Raw genomic sequence first — 19,193 nt, 5'->3', positions numbered from 1 at the left:
AGAAGTTTTTGAATGAATGAATAGACTTTCAACTGAAAGGCAGTAATGTTTTTTCCACAGCTTTCTTGCGATAAAATTGTCTTAAAACATGGTGTAAGTTTAAAAAACAAACAAACAAACATGGTGTAAGTTTAAGGTGTACAATGTGTTTATTTGATTTATATATTGCAAAAACGATGACCACCATAGCATTAGCTAACCCCTTCATCATGTCACATTATTACCATTTCTTTTTTTGTGGTGAGAACATTTAAGATCTACTCTCTTAGCAACTTCCCCGTAGAAGATACAGTATTGTATAATCACCAAGCTGTACATTAGATCCCCACAACTTACTCATCTTCTACCTGAAAGTTTGTACTCTTTTAATTTACATTCAATTAATTAACATATAATTGTCTCAGGGGTACAGGTCTGTGATTCATCAGTTTTATATAAGATAAGAGCACTTATACACTTAGCATAATGCCCTCCATTTTCATCCATGTGGTCACAAATAGCAGGATTTTGAAAGAAAGTAATTTTAGACATGAAAAAATAATGTTAATAACAGCAAAGGCTGTAGTAGTGCTCACTGTGGAGCAGGAACTCTACTTTCTAGGTATGGAAACTGAGGCTTGGCAGTGGTTAATGACTGTCCAAAGGACAGGCAGCCAGAAGGAGAGAGTTAGGTTTGGACAGATTATGCCCTTCACATTATCAGTACTGACCCATTTTCATTTTGGGGAGAGAAGCAAAGAAAACCACATGGTGTATGGTGAGAGCCCCAGGTTCAGACCCCACTCCTGCGTCTTAATTAACGTGGGAGCTTGGGTGAATCAGTTCACTAAGCCTCAGTGGCTCAGCTATAAAGAGGGGACACTAGGGGCGCCTGGGTGGCTCAGTTGGTTAAGCGACTGCCTTCGGCTCAGGTCATGATCCTGGAGTCCCGGGATCGAGTCCCGCATCGGGCTCCCTGCTCAGCGGGGAGTCTGCTTCTCCCTCTGATTCTCCCCCTCTCATGCTCTCTCTCTCTCTCTCATTCTCTCTCTCAAATAAATAAATAAAATCTTTAAAAAAAAAAAAAAAAGAGGGGACACTAATACCAACTCACAGGGTGTTAGCATCTGAGATAACATAGTACCCGTATAGTGTTAAATGCATGGATATGTTGACAAGGTGCCTCGCCCAGCCTCTGGCATGCTGTACTTATATTACTTGTGAATATTTCTGCACTTTGGCTTTTATCTGAATTGAAGATAAGTGCTATGGTCTAAATGTTTGTGTCCCCCCAAAGTTCATCTGCCATAGCTTCATCCCCAAGGTGGTGGTATTTGGAAGTGGGACCTGTGGGAGGTGATTAGGTCATGAGGACAGAGTGCCCATGAGTGGGATTAGCACCCTGAGAAAAGAGGCCTCAGGGAGCTCCTCTGCCCCTTGTGCCCGGGGAGGACACAGAGGCTGTCCGTGAACCTGGAAGTGGTCCTTCATCAGGCAGAGAGCCTGACCATGCTGGCATCTTGATCTCAGACTTCAAGCCTTCAGAACTGTGAGAAATCCATGTTTGTGGTTGATAAACCACCTGGTCTGTGGTATTTTGTTAGAGCAGCCCAAAGAGACTGAGGGAGCAAGGATATATCGTTTCTGTGTATGAGATCCAGCAAAAGTACATGGTAAGTCCAGGGCTGGCTGGCAACCAGCTGTTCACCATTTAGCTGCCTCCTCCCTTCTAGGACATTTTACAGGCCTCTATCCCATAAGCCCAGTCCCCATAGGTGTCCTTTGCCCTGAGGTTCCATATGTAGGTCTGCCTCTTTCAGTCCTCCTTCCCAAACATGGATCCTGAGGCTGGCTGTCATATTAGCAACTGATCTGATAATTTCATCTGGGAACAAAATGATGGCTAATACTTGAAAGTGCTACCATGCTGGCTTTGTCCAAGTAGTCTTGTGGAAAGGCAAGGCTTGAAAGCTGAGGCTCTTTTCTCTTCTGGTGGAAATCCCAGGCCAATGGCAGGATTGGGAATATTTGGGGGCCAAGGAGCCTTCCTAGAGCCTGTAAGTCATCCAAAAGGTGGTTGCTGTCTCAGCTTTGGCCTACAACAGGCCCCTCATGCTCTCAGAGGGCCCTTGGGGAGTCATTTGCTGTGACGATGATACTTACATTGAATAAAGGAAAGCATCATCCAGGTACACATTTGTTCATTTGGTCCAGCGGAGTTGAAGTCAGATGTGTCTGCCACAATTATGGGGGAAGGACTGACGGAGCAATTTACCGGCAGCCAGCCACCTCGGAATGTTGTTTGTCAGCATTTGACTGTGGGCTGCAATCTCCAGCAAGAGAAGCCCAAGAAAAGCTACCAATTTATCTTAGAAACTGAATGAAAAAGGAAATGTCTAGGCTTTCACCCAACGGTCATGCCTGATACGCACTAAGGTTCTGTTGTGTACATATATACATGTAACTTTTTATTTTGGAATGATCTTAGATGTACAGAAAAATTGCAATGGTATGGTAAAGAGTTCCCCTGTACTCTTCACCAATGTTCCCCCAATGTTCTACTCAACTTTCGGAGCCATAATTTCTTGCCCTAGTGAAGAAAATCATTCACTTACCTAGTCTCTTCTTAGAACCAATTATGTGCCAGGCATGGTGTTAGGCGCTGGGGATAGTACAGTGATTAAGACGGACCCAGTCCCTGCCTTCATGAGCCTGATAGTGCGGCTTAGTGGATTGTAAATTGTGGTCTCTGGATCATCAATAGTGCCTTGGAACTTGTTAGAAATGCGAGTTCTCAGGCCCCATCCCATATGGGATCTAGGAACTTGAAAGGTAGGGCCCAGGAATCTGTATTTTTAACCAGCCCTCCAGGGGATTCTGATGCATGGTCAGGTTTGAGAACTGGTCTAGAGGGGAAAAAGAAATATTAAATAGAAAAAGTGGTGTTTTCACAATGGGAGATAGAGCTATAGGAACACATAATTGGGAGAGGCTGTCTAATCTGGAATATAGGAAAGACTTGGTTGAAAAAGGGTGTTTAAATTGCCATCTGGAGGATGAGGAGTGAGCCAGGTGGAGTGGTGCGTGAGGTCACTGCCGGGACTCAGGGTAAGAGACTTGATAGGCTAAATCTGGGCTCTCCAGCCACTCTAAAGTTGTAACTCAGGAAGATTAGTTTGGGGTTAAACCACTAGTTAAATCTAGCTTAGCTAGAAAATCCAATTAGCTAGTTCTCTGTATTTCCTAAATATTTCAGTTAATCAAGATTTTAAAAATCAAATCTATGTTGCATTTAGGGGATTTTTTTCATTAAAAAGAAAGAGCTTTGTGATCAGAGAGAGAAACCTGTTGTTGTGCAGACTGTATTTATATTAGCTCTGTGAGTCTGTTGAGCTCATTTCACTCTGCTGGCCTCCTTCATTGTCCTTACCTGTAAAATGAGGGGGCTGGACTCTGTCCGTCCAGCCATTTCCTTTCTGATGTCATGATCTAGAAATTGCTATATCATCGTATTGTTGTTTACTTTTAAAAAGTACATTTCTATTCCGTTCCTTCAATAGCTAATTCTACACATTGCCTACTGGTGACTGCAAGAGTGCTTTCCTGTTCTTTTCTCTGAAATTACTGCCATAAGTTTATCCCACAAGGATATATTATTTGCTCTAATGATCTGGTAATTATCAGGTAATGAAATGGCCGACCATAAATATATTATTAGGAGCAGTTGCTGTATGGAATATTTTTGTCATGCAATTAGAAAAGTTACATTTTAGTAATGCTGGAAGTTACATGCTGAAGAGACTGAAAATAGAGGACTAGGCTTCCATGTTCTGTTGAAATAAGTGTGAAGCCCACATATAAAAAGTCTAAGGGACCTAATTCCATGGACTAGAGTTGAAAGCCATGCTCTGTCTTTCAGTTTGCAGTGTGCCCTGCTGTCATTAATTGGAATGGTCCCCCAAGGAGAGCTGGATTAGGTAGCTGCATTTCTAAGCTGACCATCCTGACTTATGTTGTCCCTCTCAGTCCTTGACTGGGGAAAAGTTTCATTATGAGAGTATTACTTCTGATGGGCAGAGGGTTTTATATTCAAAGTCAGGCTCAGGATAGGTCCTTAATTGAAATGAATTTTTAACCACCTTGCAGTCAGGCCACTTCTGCATCTGGAGCTGTTATATGGACATCAGAATGTGACATATGGTCCTCCTCCGTCTGCATCATGAACTTGGTCCTGAATGTGAAGATTCGCAATGATGAATTTTAGCCTCTTAGATTTTAACCTTTGCTTTTGGCAGCCCCTAAACTGACACTTCTTTTTAATTGAATGTACCTCTAAAAATGTTTCATCTGGAAAATGGGAAGGTGCCAGGCAGTCTTAGTTGGGCAAAGTCCCCTTCTTCCCACGTTCAGTTGTCCTTTAACTGCACTGACAATAGTTGTGGGTGCTCTGCTTTCTATCTACTCATGAACCATTTCCCATTCTCCACTGGAAGCTCCTAGAGGACAAGGTCCATAGCCCACTCATGGTAGCATGATAATGTCAGCTAACACTTGAGAGTGCTAATTTCGAGTTAGGCACTTGGCATTTCATTTATTTCCCTTAAGTCTGTGAACACAACTGCACAATATACCCAACAATATATGGTGGCCTTCTCCACAAAGTAGATATTTTTTGTCCTATTTTATAAATGAGAAAACTAGGTGTAGAGAGGTTCAACAACTGCCTAAGGGACCCTGAGCTACTTGGTGCTGGAACCAGATTTCAAATCCATTTCTCCAACTCGAGAGCCTGTGCTCTGAATAGTTTGTCTCTCAAAACACCAAGAGACCTCTAACATCATAGGAACTCAATAAATAATTGGAGAGTGTGGGAGTGACTCTCCATCTAGGTTGTATGACAAGCTGAGGGACTTTGGGGATGGTAAAAATGCAGGAGAGGACGAAGGGGTGCATACTTGGGAAGTATGTAGACAGTGAGTGAGAGTCTGCACTATGCTTTTGATGTGAAGGAAATGAATGTCCAAGTATCTGAGTAAACCAAAGGAACTACTGTATTGCTTGTTATCCTGGCCATGCTAACAGTCAACCATCACTGGCAGGAGCAATATCCTTGTGGAACTTGTTTCCCATGTTGCTTGGTTGATTACATCATTACTTCAAGTCTCATGTAATAGGCTGTTGTACCTGTTGTTAGCTGGATCTGATGCAACTACTTTTTTGCTCAAGGCAATCTTCACAGGTTTAGGGAGTCAGTTCTGGGGAGTTCAATTACTAAGAGGGGTATCTGTGTGACTGTAGTTCTCTCATTCTGCTCTATTGCTTGCCATGCTTTGCTCTGCCCTTCTATCCACTTCTTTCCTGCTATAGAATTCCATTCTAAAAAAAAACCACCTTAAGTATCACAAGGGATTGAATGTTTGTGTTCCTCAAAAATTAATATGTTGAAATCTTAACCCCCAGTGTGATGGTCTTAGGAGGTGGGGCCTTTGGGAAGTGATTATGTCATAAAGGTGGAGTCATCACAGATGAGATTAATGTCTTTATAACAGAGACCCAGAGAACTCCCTTGTCCCTTCAGCCCTGTGAGACGAGACACCACATCTGCCAGGGCTGTGATCATGGACCTCCCAGGCCCCTCAACCATTAGAAAGATACTTCTGTTTATAAGCTACCCAGTTGATGGTATTCTGTTATGGCAGTCTGAATGGACTAAAACAAGTCCTATGTGCCAAACACTGTGTTAGGTATTGAAGACCCACACAAATGTTTAACTTGGGGATCAGGTTGGACAGGTTTTGTCCTTACCTAGTTTGGTGTCTGTTGAAGAGATAAGAAAATAGGAGATTTTAGTGTAGACAGGTGAGCCCTGTAGAAAGGTACTGTAGGGAGGATGGAGGATGGGAACTCAGGCTGCTGTTGGGGTGGAGTTGAATACATGAATCAGAGAAGGTACTTGGAGGGAGGGACTTCTTGTCACCTGAGAGATGAAAAGAAAATAGTTGGGCACAGGACATTTTAGCCATCCAATAAGAGGAGGCAAGTTAAAGACCAATCCAAACTCTTAATTTTTCTCCTTTCTTCAGTTTGCTTGTGGTTTGAGATCCCCAAATTTGGTGATCTAGAAGCGGGTCGTACTCATTTAATGTTACCCCCTTTCTTCTCATGGAAGTTGATAGTACAGAATGGCAGTGCTTGTTAACTAAGGGCTGGGTTGGGTTGGTCTGATATTCAGAGAACTCAGTAAGATTCAGGGTGTGGGAAGAGGGCAGAATAGAGAATTTGGATATTTCTAGATTCACTCAGCTTTCCAAGGGAAACCCTAAACCTAATTTCTGGAAAATTATTTTCCTGGTCAGATTTGCATTGCTGGAATTAAGTAGAAAATGTGGAGTTGTCTCTTGAACTCAATTTCTGTGGATTGATCTAGAATATGATTGGCCTAGGCAGGGACACCTGGGTGGCTCAGTTGGTTAAATGTCTGCCTTTGGCTCAGGTCATGATCCCAGGGTCCTGGGATCAAGTCCCACGTTGGGTTTATTGCTCAGTGGGGAGCCTGCTTCTCCCTCTGCTTGTGCTCTTTCCCTGACAGAGAAATAAATAAAATCTTAAAGAAAAATAGAATATGGTTGGCCTCATGTAAATTTAACAACATATTCCTAATTTTTAAGGGAAATTCTGTGCAGAGTCCTTTCAAATAGGCAATTACTTGTTTTGGACCCCAAATCCTGAAGGTACTTTCCTTTTAAGAAAAATTCTAAAAATTAAAAAAAATTTAAAAATTCTTTAACAATTTTATGATTTTATTTGGCACTCAATCATAAGTGCTAACATCAACACTCTTCCCCTTCCATTTAATAAGGAAGTTGTATCTCAAATTCAGAGTAATCTTTAGTTTTTAGGGATATTGAGGAGAATGTAGAGGTCAGGATGGCCTCTTAGGGTCCCAAACCAACTGTGATAGTAATTCCTAAAACCTTTCTCAGAGTAGGCATTAATACTTACTTCTCTTTTCCACTCTGACTTCACTGCTATCTTCTTGGCACTTCTTAAACAATGAAATTCTTTCTAATTCTAGAAATTAAATTCTAACTGTTAAAAGCTTTGACTATAGATTCACTGATTATTTTTCTTTTTTATTTTTTAACTTGACTCAAGAAGCTGGTGAACAATTTGTGTTGCCACTGTGTATTTGTGGTTTTCCAAAAACTGGATCTTTGATCTCTTTAGTGTTTTAAGAAAGATCAGTAACAAATCTTTAGGGCTTTGCGTAGTAAAGAATTTGGCCTTGCCCAGAGGGAGTCTTGGCCTTTGTCTTTGTGTCTGGCAAGTAATCGATGTCATATCTGGTAGGAGGGTCTTTTTTTAGGGTAGGGACTGACTACACCCAATAGTCATGAAGTAGGGGTTCACCACCCCAGAAAAACCAATCATGTGATTTAGGATGGGGGCTTCAGGTCACACTGTCAACCTGGGAGCTGAGACCAACCACACTGACAATCAGTCATACCTGTATAATGGATCCCTTTTAGGGGTTGAATTGTGTATCCTCAAAAGACACGTTGAAGTTCTAACCCCACCCCCTAGTCCCACAAAATATGACCTTATTTGAAAATAGGATTATCACAGATATAATTAATTAAGATGAGGTCATTCCCCATGTGGTATGATTGGTATCATTATAAAAAGAGGAAGGAAACACAAGAGGAGAGAGTCTAGTGACAACAGATGCAGAGCTAGGAATGATGTATCTACAAGCTAAAGAATGTCTTTAGGCACCAGAACCTAGAAGAAGCAAGGTAGGATTATCCCTACAAGTTTCAGTTGAAGTTAGGACCTGCCAACACCTTGATTTCAGACTTCTATCCTCCAGAATTGTGAGAGGAAAAAAATTGTGTGGTTTTCAGCTGCCTTTTTTGTGGTATTTTATTATGGCACCTCTAACAAACTAATAGATGACCAATAAAAATGGATAAAGAAAATGAATATAATGGAATATTATTCAGCCATAGGTACGAGCATTATCTTGCCATTTGTGACATCATGGAATGGTTCTTGAGGGTATTAGGCCAAGTGAAATAAGTCAAACAGAGAAAGACAGATACCATGTGCTCTCAATTATATGTGGAATCTAAAACAACTGAACTAAAAGAAACAGAGTAGAGTGGTAATTTCCGGAAGCTGGAGGATGGAGGAAAAGGGAAGATGTTAGTCAAAGGGTACGAACTTTCAGTTAGAAGATGAATAAATTCTGGGTATTGGATATATGGCATAGTGATTTTAGATAACAGTACTGTATTATATATTTGGAAGTTGCTAAGAGAGGGAATCGTAAATGTTATCACAAAAAAAGAAATGGTAATTATGTGACATGATACAGTGTCAGCTAACACTGAATGGTAATCATTTTACAATATAGAAGTGTATCAAATCAACATATTCTACACCTTAAACTCAGGCAATCTTATTTGTCAAATATATCTCAAAGCTGGACAAAAATAAATAATTCCCATTTGCATGTGCATAACTTGTCTTAGTATTTTCAATAAGTGTTTTTCATTTTAAAAGGAAACTTCTGTCTTCACTATAGAGAACAAACAGATGGTTACCAGAGAGAAGGTGGCTGTGAGCATGGGTGAAATAGATGATGGGAATTGAAGAGTACACTTACCTTGATGAGCACTGAGTAATGTACAGAATTGAGTCACTATGTTGTACACCTGAAACTAATATAACCCTGCATTTTAATGATACTGGAATTAAAAAACTTAATAAAAAAGAAAAACTATTGATTGTTCCTCTCCTCACAAAATGAACAAGTCTCTGGCTCTCATTCTCTCTTTACGTATATGAGCAACAGAAACACGTATTTGTCCTTTACATTTATTTGCATATTTACAGTCTCCAACACTCTTCATTTCATTGTGTAGATCCAAGTTTCTATTTGGTATGATTTTATTTACATTCAACTTTAACAGTTTTTGGAGTGTAGGACTGCTCATTGTGAATTCTCTCAGTTTTTGTTTGTCTTTATTTATTTTTAAATTTAAATTCAATTAACCAACATATAGTACATCATTAGTTTCAGAGGTAGAGTTTAGTGATTCATCAGTTGCGTATAACACCCAGTGCTCATCACATCACGTGCCCTCCTTAATACCCATCACCCGGTTACCCATCTCCCCACTCCCCTCCCTTCTGTAACCCTCAGTTTGTTTCCCAGAGTCAAGAGTCTCTCATGGTTTGTCTCCCTCTTTGTTTCTTCCCATTCAGTTTTCCCTCCCTTCCCCTAGGATCTTCTGCACTATTCCTTATGTTCCACATATGAGTGAAACCATATGATAATTGTCTTTCTCTGACTGACTTATTTCACTTAGCATAATACCATCCACTTCCATCCACGTTGATGTAAATGGTGGGTATTCATCCTTTCTGATGGCTGAGTAATATTCCATTGTATATATGAACCATAAAAAAAGGCCATCAAACAATATAAAACACATGTAAAGGATATTATTGAGTGAGCTCCAAGTGGAGCTTGACTCTACAAAGTGAGTCCAGAGGGAGAGGGAAGGCCCTTGTTCAGGGGCTGGCCGGCTACTCTGAAGGAAGGGGCCAGCAGGGCGCCGACAACCCCAGACTGCTGCTGGCTACAGCCAAGACCCACCAATTCCAACTCTGCAAAGGGTCAAACTGTGCCAAGGGAGGGTCGCAGTGGGGCTGCACTGCACTGAGGAGCTGGGAGAGCGAGCTCCGTGGCACATTCAGGTGGAGTTTGGTGACAGGAGAGCGTCAATCTGTGGCCTCAGGAACCTCTCTGGTGAGAAATTCCTCACACAAGTGCACAGCGTCCTCTGGTTGGCAGCCCTCTCCTGGGGTTGCCGCAGACCTGGGTTTCCCCAAGCAGGCCAGGCTGGGCTGAAGCTCAATCATGCACACAGACATCAGGATTTGCCCATTTAATCAATGTTATTGTGGTAACACTGGCCAGATTTTTACGTAAGAACTGGGCCTCCTCCTTTTCCATGGCTGGTGGTTTTGTTTTGGTTTTTTTTTTTGGTGGTGAGGGGGAGGTAGTGGGGTGGTGAATGGTGGTTTGCTCTGTTTTTAAATTTTTTTTAAAGGTTGTTACAAATTGGAGCTAGGAGAATTTGAACAACTCCCACACAGGGCGGTGTATGTAACACGGGAGTAGAGAAGCCACCAGAATTGCCAGGACCAGTCTCTTCTCCTTTGTGGAGGAGATAGCCCTGGGTCTGGGGAAAGTGAATGAGTGAAAAATGAACCAAATGCAAGAAAGTGGGAGTTGCAAGGGCAGGGGAAGAAAGGGAACTGCAAGTTTTTTGTTTTTGTTTTTTTTCCTTTCTTTCTTATCCTTAAGGGCTAAATGTAAATTGAAGGTTTTGGATCAATTTGGACAAGAAAAGAAACACCATTCTTTTAAAGTAGATTGAAGCAGTGATTTTTAAAACAAAGCAGAGCTAGACCATCTTAAATTTTTAATCCTTTATATGTTACCTAGGCCACTTTTGATTAAGAAAACTGTAGAAAGTACCACAAGCAAAAGCCAGGTGGCGGCACGTGTCAATTCCCACAGAGTCCTGCTTTGCAGGGTGTCTGAATGCACTGCTGGGGGTCTCCGCTCACACTCGCTGGGATAGGTCACGTCAGAGTTTAGTCCACAGCTTGCTTCTCCTTGTATTTCTTTGTAAACTCTTCAGCTTTCTTACAGAATGTTTTAAGGTCCTAAGAGTGTTCTTCAGCTAGGTCAGCCCAAAGTGGGTGCTTGGGCTGGAGGGTCGTTCCCCAGTGCTGTGAGGGACTGGATTACTTGGTCAGTTTTGGTTGCTGGCTTCCAGTTTTCAGCACTAAGTACTGGCAGACAGACCTGCCCCTTTTCGTGGATGTTCAGGTGATAGATCTTTGTTTTAAATGTGATCTCCAGTAGTTTGAATGCATACTCGGTGGGAAAGTTGATTTTGATTCTGAAGGCCCCTATATCATATGGAGGGTTGTCAGGAACAATAAACCCTTGCCAAGTCAAAATTAGCTTCATCAAACTGGATGTTATGGAAATTTTTCATTCCACATTTGTGGATTTCTTCAAGCTTCTTTATCCTCTTCCTGCTGGCTGCCGTCTTGGATCTGTTGTTGCTGCCTGAACCACATCTTCTTTATCCATTCATCTGTTTAAGGACATCTTGGCTCCTTCTACAGTTTGGCTATTGTGGACATTGCTGCTATGAACATTGGGGTGCATAAGGCCCTTCTTTTCACTACATCTGTATCTTTGGGGTAAATACCCAGTAGTGCAATTGCTGGGTGATAGGGTAGCTCTTTTTTTAACTTCTTGAGGAACCTCCATACTGTTTTCCAGAGTGGCTGTATCAGCTTGCATTCCCACCAACAGTGTAAGAGGGTTCCCCTTTCTCCACATCCTCGCCAACATTTGTTTTTTTCCTGTCTTGTTAATTTTAGCCATTCTAACTGGTGTAAGGTGATATCTCACTGTGGTTTTGATTTGTAGTTCCCTGATGACAAGTGATGTTGAACATTTCTTCATGTGTCTGTTGTCCATTTGTGTGTCTTCTTTGGGGAAATGTCTGTTCATGTCTTCTGCCCATTTCTTGACTGGATTATTTGTTTTTTGGGTGTTGAGTTTGATAAGTTCTTTATAGATTTTGGGTACTAGCCTTTTATCTGATATGTCATTTGCGTATATCTTCTCCCATATTCCGTAGGTTGCCTTGTAGTTTTGTTGACTGTTTCTTTTGCTGTGCAGAAACTTTTTATTTTGATGAGGTCCCAATAGTTCATTTTTGCTTTTGTTTCCCTTGCCTTTGAAGATGTGTCTTGCAAGAAGTTGCTATGGCTGAGGTCGAACAGGTTGCTGCCTATGTTTTCCTCTAGGATTTTGATGGATTCCTGTCTCACATTTAGGTTTTGTTTGTCTCCAGGTGTCCCTAATCTCACATTTCTTTAGCAGTGTTGTCTTTGCTATTAATAAGTGAATTTTTCTTTTTTTTTTTTTAAAGATTTTATTTTATTTATTTGAGACAGAGAGAGAGAGAGAGTACAAGAGGGGGTAGGGTGAGAGGGAGAAGCAGACTCCCTGCCGAGCAGGGAGCCTGATATGGGACTTGATCCCAGGACTCCGGGATCATGACCTGAGCCGAAGGCAGTCGCTTAACTAATTGAGACACCCAGGCACCCATGAATTTTTCTTTTGATAATACACTTTTAACTCTAGAAGTTTGGGGCTTTTAAAAGTATCTTTCATTTCTCTTCTCACCATGTTCATGCCTTTCCTTAAATACTAGAATATAGATGTAATAGCTGTTTTCATATCCTGTCTTCTAATGTGGTCTATAGTTTTCTTTCTGTTTCTATTGATTAATTTATGGGTCACATTTTCCTACTTCTTGATTGTCTATTAATTTTAAATTGAATGCTAGACATTGCATATTTGATTTGTTGAGAGTATGGATTTTGTTGTCTTCCTTTAAAGAGTGTTGGGCTTTGTTCTGGGAGACCATTAAGCTGCCCCTGAATCAGCTTAATCTTTTCCAGTCTTATTGTAAAGCTTTGTTAGGTTAGGCATAGTGTAGCTTTTACTTTAGGAATACTTTAGTTCCACTACTTTTGGGGTTAGGTTAACTTTGTTTCCCTACTTTGGGACCTTTTTGGGCCCCCTTCTGAATTTTCCAAATAGTCATTGTGGACTCTCTCCACTTGCTGTTGGAGTTTGAAAGATTCTCAGATCTGTGCAAACCTGGAAACCATTCAGCTCATAGATCCCTGGTTACTATTGGCCTTAGCTCATGGAATTTCACTTTACACATATATTCTATAGAGATTCCAGGTTATCTCAGTGTAGACTTTGAAGTTCTTTCTTTGTGTCTAACTACTCTCCTCTCTAGAACTCTTCCCTGCAACCTCCAGCCCCTTGACATACCCTGAACTTCAATCTCTATTTCCTCAATTCAGTGAGACCTCCATGTTTGGGACCCTCCCACCCCCTACCCCCGATCCCATACCTGCTCTGTGGTCAGGAGTCTGCCTCTAATTGGGAAGCTGGGCAATCATTGGGATGACCTCATTTGTTTCCCTTCTTTCAGGCATTACAGTTTTGCATTTCTCATTATCCAGTGTCTGAAAGCTGTTTCATAGATTTTGTCCATTGTTCTACTTGTTTAAGGTGGAAGTTGAACCTGGTCTCTATTACTCCATCTTGGCCATCTCTGAATAAAATAAGACAGCTCATGTAATACATAATTAAATTCTCTGAATATTTAATCTGCATCAGTTCTGTCACCTTTGATTATTAAGGATGTTTGAAGCTTATTCCTTTGTCTTTAGAGATTCACTGGGAGCTGACATTTTGGGTAAAACATCCTGTCTCTCCTCTGTTCAGTTCAGAAATGTTTGTCCCATCCAAAATGTCACAAAGTTATATTCTTTCTACTGGTTTCAACAGGAATTAGTGCCATTCTGTGACTTAGTCTTAATAAGGATATAATAGCCCCATATTTCTGTGGGCTTGAAGTTGGTGTTGACAGAGGAATCAAGGGGCAAACATGGTTGTCTTTCTTGATTGCAAATAGAGTAGTCCCCCTTTTTCATAGAGGATATATTCCGAGATCCCCAGTGGATACCTGATATGGTGGATAGTATTGAACTCTAAGTTTTTTCCTATACATAGATACCTATCATAAAGTTTAATTTCTGGATTATGCACAGTAAAAGATTAATGACAATAACTGGTAATATAGTTGAACAATTAAAACAATATACTGTAATAAATGTTTGTGAATGTGGTCTCTTTCTTTTTCAAAATATCTTAGTATTCTGTATTCTTGGGGTAAATACCTCACAGCACAATTGGTGGATCATAGGGTAGTTCTATGTTTACAGGAGCATTATCTACAATAGCCAAATTATGGAAATAACCCAAATGTCCATTGGCTGATGAATGGATAAAGAAGATGTGGGGTGTGAATATTATTCAGTCATATGAATATTACTCAGTCATAAAAGTATGAAATCTTGCCATTTGCAATGATGTGGATGGAGCTGGAGAGTATTATGCTAAGTGAAATAAGTCAGAGAAAGACAAATACCATATGATTTCACTCATGTGAAATTTAAGAAACAAAATAAAGAAGAAAAAAAAAACACAAGAGGATCATAGGGGGAAAAAAAGAGAGGGAAACCAAGAAACAGACTCTTAACTATAGAGAACAAACAGATGGTTACCAGAGGGGAGGTAGGTAGGGGGATGGGTAAACAGGTGGTAAGGATTAAGGAGTACACTTGTCATGAGCTTCAGGTATTGTATGTAAGTGCTGAATCACTAAATTGTAACCTGAAACTAATATTACACTGTATGTTAACTAACTAGAGTTTAAATAAAAATTTAGAAAAAAAGGAAAAAAATCCCCAAATATCTTAGTATTCTGTACTCACCTGTCATTTTCTTGTGATGATATGAGATGATAAAATGCCTACATGATGAGGTGAAGTAAGGTGAACGATTTAGAAATTGTGATGTAGTGTTAGGTGACTGATGATCTTCTGATGATATCTCAGAAGGAGGTTCATCTGCTTCCAGACCACAGTTGACCTTTGGTAATTAAAACTGCAGAAAGCAGAACCATGGATAAGGGAGATGGGGGAGCCTACTCTACAGGTAACATTGCTTGATAGTTCTGTCTTATATTTTAATAACTTGCCTATGTCTACTAACTAGCTGTGTGAAATTTTAGAAGTACTTACTCTCTTATACCTCTGTTGCCTTCACTCTATTTGTAAATATACTTACTGGTAGAATGATTGTGAGGATTAAGGACTTAATATGTTAAGAGCTCAGAACCTAGTGATCCCTTAATAAATGTTAGCTATTTTCTGGCTTCTTTACATATTATTTTCTTAAAGCTTTATGGCCTCTACTTATACTTTTCAACCCTGTTTCCTGCTAGTTAAGATTTTAATGAAGTAAGATAATTAGATCAAAAAGTATAGTAGATTCCAATACAGGTTCAAGAAATATGTTAATACCTAGAAATATTTTCAGAGATAGCTAGCTGAAGGATTACTGATGACATTGCGTGATTGCAGAATGCATAGCAGCCTACCATAGAATGTAACTGGGGGCATTTCAGACACTATAATTGGATATTTTAAAAAGTAAAAGTTAAACAGTTTACTTTGAAATTTATAATAAATAGTTATACCTTATTTTTGGATAGTGTTTCAATGTATTTTTTCAGATATCATTTCAATTGGCTCCTCTTCCTAAGCTATAGGATAGTCAAGAGTTATTTTTAAGGGGTGCCTGGGTAGCTCAGTCAGTTAAGCCGATAACTCTTGATTTTGGCTCAGATGGTGATCTCAGAGTCCTGAGATCGAGCCCCAGTGAGGGTTCCCCGCTCAACGGGGAGTCTGCCCCTCCCCCTCTCCCTCTACTCTCCACCCCCCACTCCAGTACATGCTGTCTCTCTCTCCAAAAAAATAAATCTTAAAAAAAAACAAAAACAAAAACAAAATTTAGGGGTGCCTGGGTGGCTCAGTCAATTAAGCATCTGCCTTTGGCTCAGGTAATGATCCCAGGGTCCTGGGATCGAGTCCCCTGTTGGGCTCCATGCTCAGTGGGGAGTCTGATTCTCCCTCTCCCTCTGCCTGCCGCTCCCCCTGCTTGTGCTCTCTCTCTCTCTGTCAAATAAATAAATAAAAAAAAAATCTTAAAAAAAATAAAAAGAAAAAAAGAAAAAAAATGAGTGATTTTAAAAGGTAGGATTCTGATTTTCATTAAGATATGATGACTTGCCCAGAATTATTATTTATATTTAAGAAGAAATTTAAATTGTTGAATTGGTAAAGATTGAACTGTCCTGGTTGGTACAGCTTATTGATATTTGTTTAACTTAAAATTTCAATTCCAATGACTGTAATTCAGTGATAGTGATAACTTTGGTGTTGATGGAGTTCAGCTCTGGAACAGGAAAGAACATATTTGATTTTCTGAGCCCTTTGGGTATCTAGTATTTTTGAACATTACACTCAAAAATAATTTAGTAAAATATGGCTCTTGAGATACCTCTTAAAAAATAAACTGATATTAAGGAGGTAAGGAGAATAAAAATACTTCTCTACATATTCTCCCTTCTTTTAAACTTGTAAAATACTCCATGTATTTAGTAAAAGATTCAGGTTAAATGAGCAGTCAACCTCTAATGGATGAGAGAAGTGGCATTTTAATATAAGTACTTGTCAATTCTGAAAGGCAAATATTTTCATGATTAAAGACTTTGGCAATTAAATTGTTACTGACGTTTTATGAATAAAAAAGGATGTATAATGTTAATTAGGATAAAAGAAGCTCGTCTCTCTTTGATTCAATAAAAATGATACTTGAATACTTCTACTTTTAAATCAAGTTTATTACAGTTGGGGCTCTCACTTGGCCAGTTGGAACCAATCAGACATAGCATGTGTAATCTGTCAACTTTATTTTTTGGACTTACTACACTGGGGTGAAGTAGGCCCCAATGGCTATGATTATGAACAATATTCTTTAATAAATGATATCACCTCCTTACACAGCACTGCTGAGCTATTTCGTGACAGACAGTAGGACTGATCCAGGCCAACATAACGGGGGAAGAGTTTGTCTTGAATGATCTGCTATCCTCTTTGGGCAACCTCCTGCATTTCAAGGCTTTCTCTCTCTTCCCCAGGAATTGCCTCTATTCGATCCTTTTAAACAGCAAATACTTACTTTCACAGTTCTGGAGTCTGGGAGGTCCAAGATGAAAGTGCTGACTGATTAGGTTCCTGGTGAGGGCCCTCTTCCTGGTTTACAGATGACTGTTTTCTTGCTGTGCCCTCACATGCTGGAAGGCAGAGAGAGAAGCCGCAAGTTCTTTGGTGTCTCTTCTTAGAAGGACACTAATCCCATTATGAAGGCCCCATCTTCATGATTTAATTATCTCCCATAGGCCCCATCTCCAAACACCATCCCACTGGGGGTTAGGGTTTTAACATATGAATATGGGGAGGGAGACAAAAACATGTGGTCCATAATATAGACATTTTCCTGATACAAAATGCTGGTCCTATGGTTGCCTTGGGCAGTGCATATTGGTTAAGGGCACCGGTCTTGGAGTCAGGCAGATGCTGGGAAAGTGATCATTCTGAGCTTGTCTTTTGTCAAATGCAGACAGTAATGGATCCCTTCTCATATGACAGTTACGAAAATTCAATAGTGTAAGGAAATCCTATGTGCCATCTAGCATGCTGCCAGAAACAAGGGAAATGCTCACTAAATTGTAGTTATTCTAATCTGTTAATGTTCCTTATTATTTAATCGAAACTGTTGCTTATGGGAGCATCTCTTGTGTGGAGGGAAGGAATCAAAGAGATGGTAGGAATAAAAATTATCATAAATAAGCAAATTCAGGAGCCACTTTGTTGGTCAGCCACGGGGAGTGGAACAGCAGGGACAAGGCAGGGAGAGAAAGACATAGCATGGAACCAGCCACAAGGAGTGGGTCAGGAAGGATGTGAACATAGCAGGCATGTGACTAAGTGGAGTTCAAGGTTTTTGTCAGAGCTGTCACTCTGCTGCTAGCTGCCCTGTCCATGGAAACCCCACCTTATGATAATGACATTATAATAAGAAAGATGGTGCCCAAATGAGGAAACTGTAATTATAAGGGGAGTCAAACATCCTTTAATTAGCTCCGCCTTGTGGGAAAGCTCTGGGGTGAAGTAAGTAATGCAAAATGAGCTCTTGTAGGAATTTGAGTTAGAAACACAAGGGGTATGTGGAGACTGTTGTTTTAGACCCTTGGATATTATTCATTTCTTCCTTGACCTACCAATTCCATTTGAGTTGGCACAGCTAATAAATCACATGGTTGTCTGTGTCTTCCCCTTCTACTATTGGCATTGTTGGCTATTTAAGGAAACAGAGTGAGAAAAGGTGAAAGTGTTTTCTTCTGATTCCTGGAGGAGGTTAGCGGAGTTCAGGGCAACCTCAGAGGACTGTTAGTGTTTTTTTCCCCCTCATTCTTAACTTTGCCTGAAAAGGATGGGCCTACCCAGAACAAGAAATAGAGCAGGGAGTCAGTAATCATGATTTTGTTTCATGTACATACATGTACACATATGTGCATACATATGCATATATAATGTGAGCTAATGCCTTTGGTAGGAGCTGTGCATGGAAGCATGATCCTTCGGCTCAGAATTTTGGATCTGTTTGGAGAAAGTACACAGGGCAGAATTGCATGAGCAGCACATCTGTATGGTCAGTTTAATGCGGGGTAAAATCGCATCCTAAGTCTTCTTGTTTAAGGGAGTGTCTAGGTCAGGAGGGTTGAGTCAAAGACCTCATGTTTGTATTGCCTAAGCCAGCCTGAGTGTGTAGCATCACTAAAGATGGGTTCTATTTGGGCCTTAGAGTCTCCCTTCCCCCGTAATAAGTTGGTAAAGATGCAATAAACTCCTCTTTCTCTTTGTCCTTTTCAGACCTCTTCTCTGCTTACCTTGCGTTTAAACTTCTCCTGTCTTGTCCCAGACACTAACACCTTGACCACATTTCCTGCCTGTCTCTCCGGTCTATCACTGTAGCGTAGAGACATGTTTTATATTCATAATCTTGCCTTTTATTTTTGATTCCTAGGAGACTTGTCATATTGCAGTAATAGAGCTATAACCCTGGTGTAAAAGTATAAGGGGAAAAGTACCAGTTGTTCGAGACTTAACTCTTGATTTCTCTTGTTCTTTAAGAGAAAACTTAGAACATCTGGAGACAGTTTATGTTCAGCCTTCTTCCAGCCTATTTTAGGAAGCAAGTTTGAAATGGTTCAGTAGTGAATGGGAGTTCTGTAATGCTCTGGCGAATTTAGATTAGGAGAAGTGACCTTTTGATATTCACTGGATAAATCCATACTGTGGGGGTAATAACTCTGCTACCTGCCTTCTCTGTAGTTTTTACATTTCTAACCATATACCAGCTTTATTTTTCTGGTGTCCTCTGCTATGTAATCTGGGAGCCACGGAGTGGGATGACCTGGAATCAGAGAAAGAGATTAATTGAAATGAGGTTTTTTGGAACTGAGCATAGCCAGCCTTTGGAAAGCAGGGCTTCAAAATGGGAGGGGAACCAAGAAATGTTTTCGTGCTTTGCCCTGTACCAGCTCTCTCCTTGGAAA

General features: G+C 40.4%; 1 pseudogene; it reads right to left on the bottom strand.

Moving 5' to 3' along the window:
* Window positions 1-10,650: 10,650 nt before the first annotated feature.
* LOC123862983 (ubiquitin-conjugating enzyme E2 L3-like) lies at window positions 10,651-18,620 on the bottom strand (annotated as a pseudogene).
* Between the last annotated feature and the right edge of the window lie 573 nt (window positions 18,621-19,193).

The sequence above is a fragment of the Mirounga angustirostris genome, unplaced genomic scaffold (assembly GCF_029215605.1).
Source record: "Mirounga angustirostris isolate CCGP_5_RB_7025 unplaced genomic scaffold, mMirAng1.0.hap1 SCAF_1, whole genome shotgun sequence".
NCBI lineage: Eukaryota > Metazoa > Chordata > Mammalia > Carnivora > Phocidae > Mirounga > Mirounga angustirostris.
This window is presented reverse-complemented; position numbering and strand designations above follow the sequence as displayed.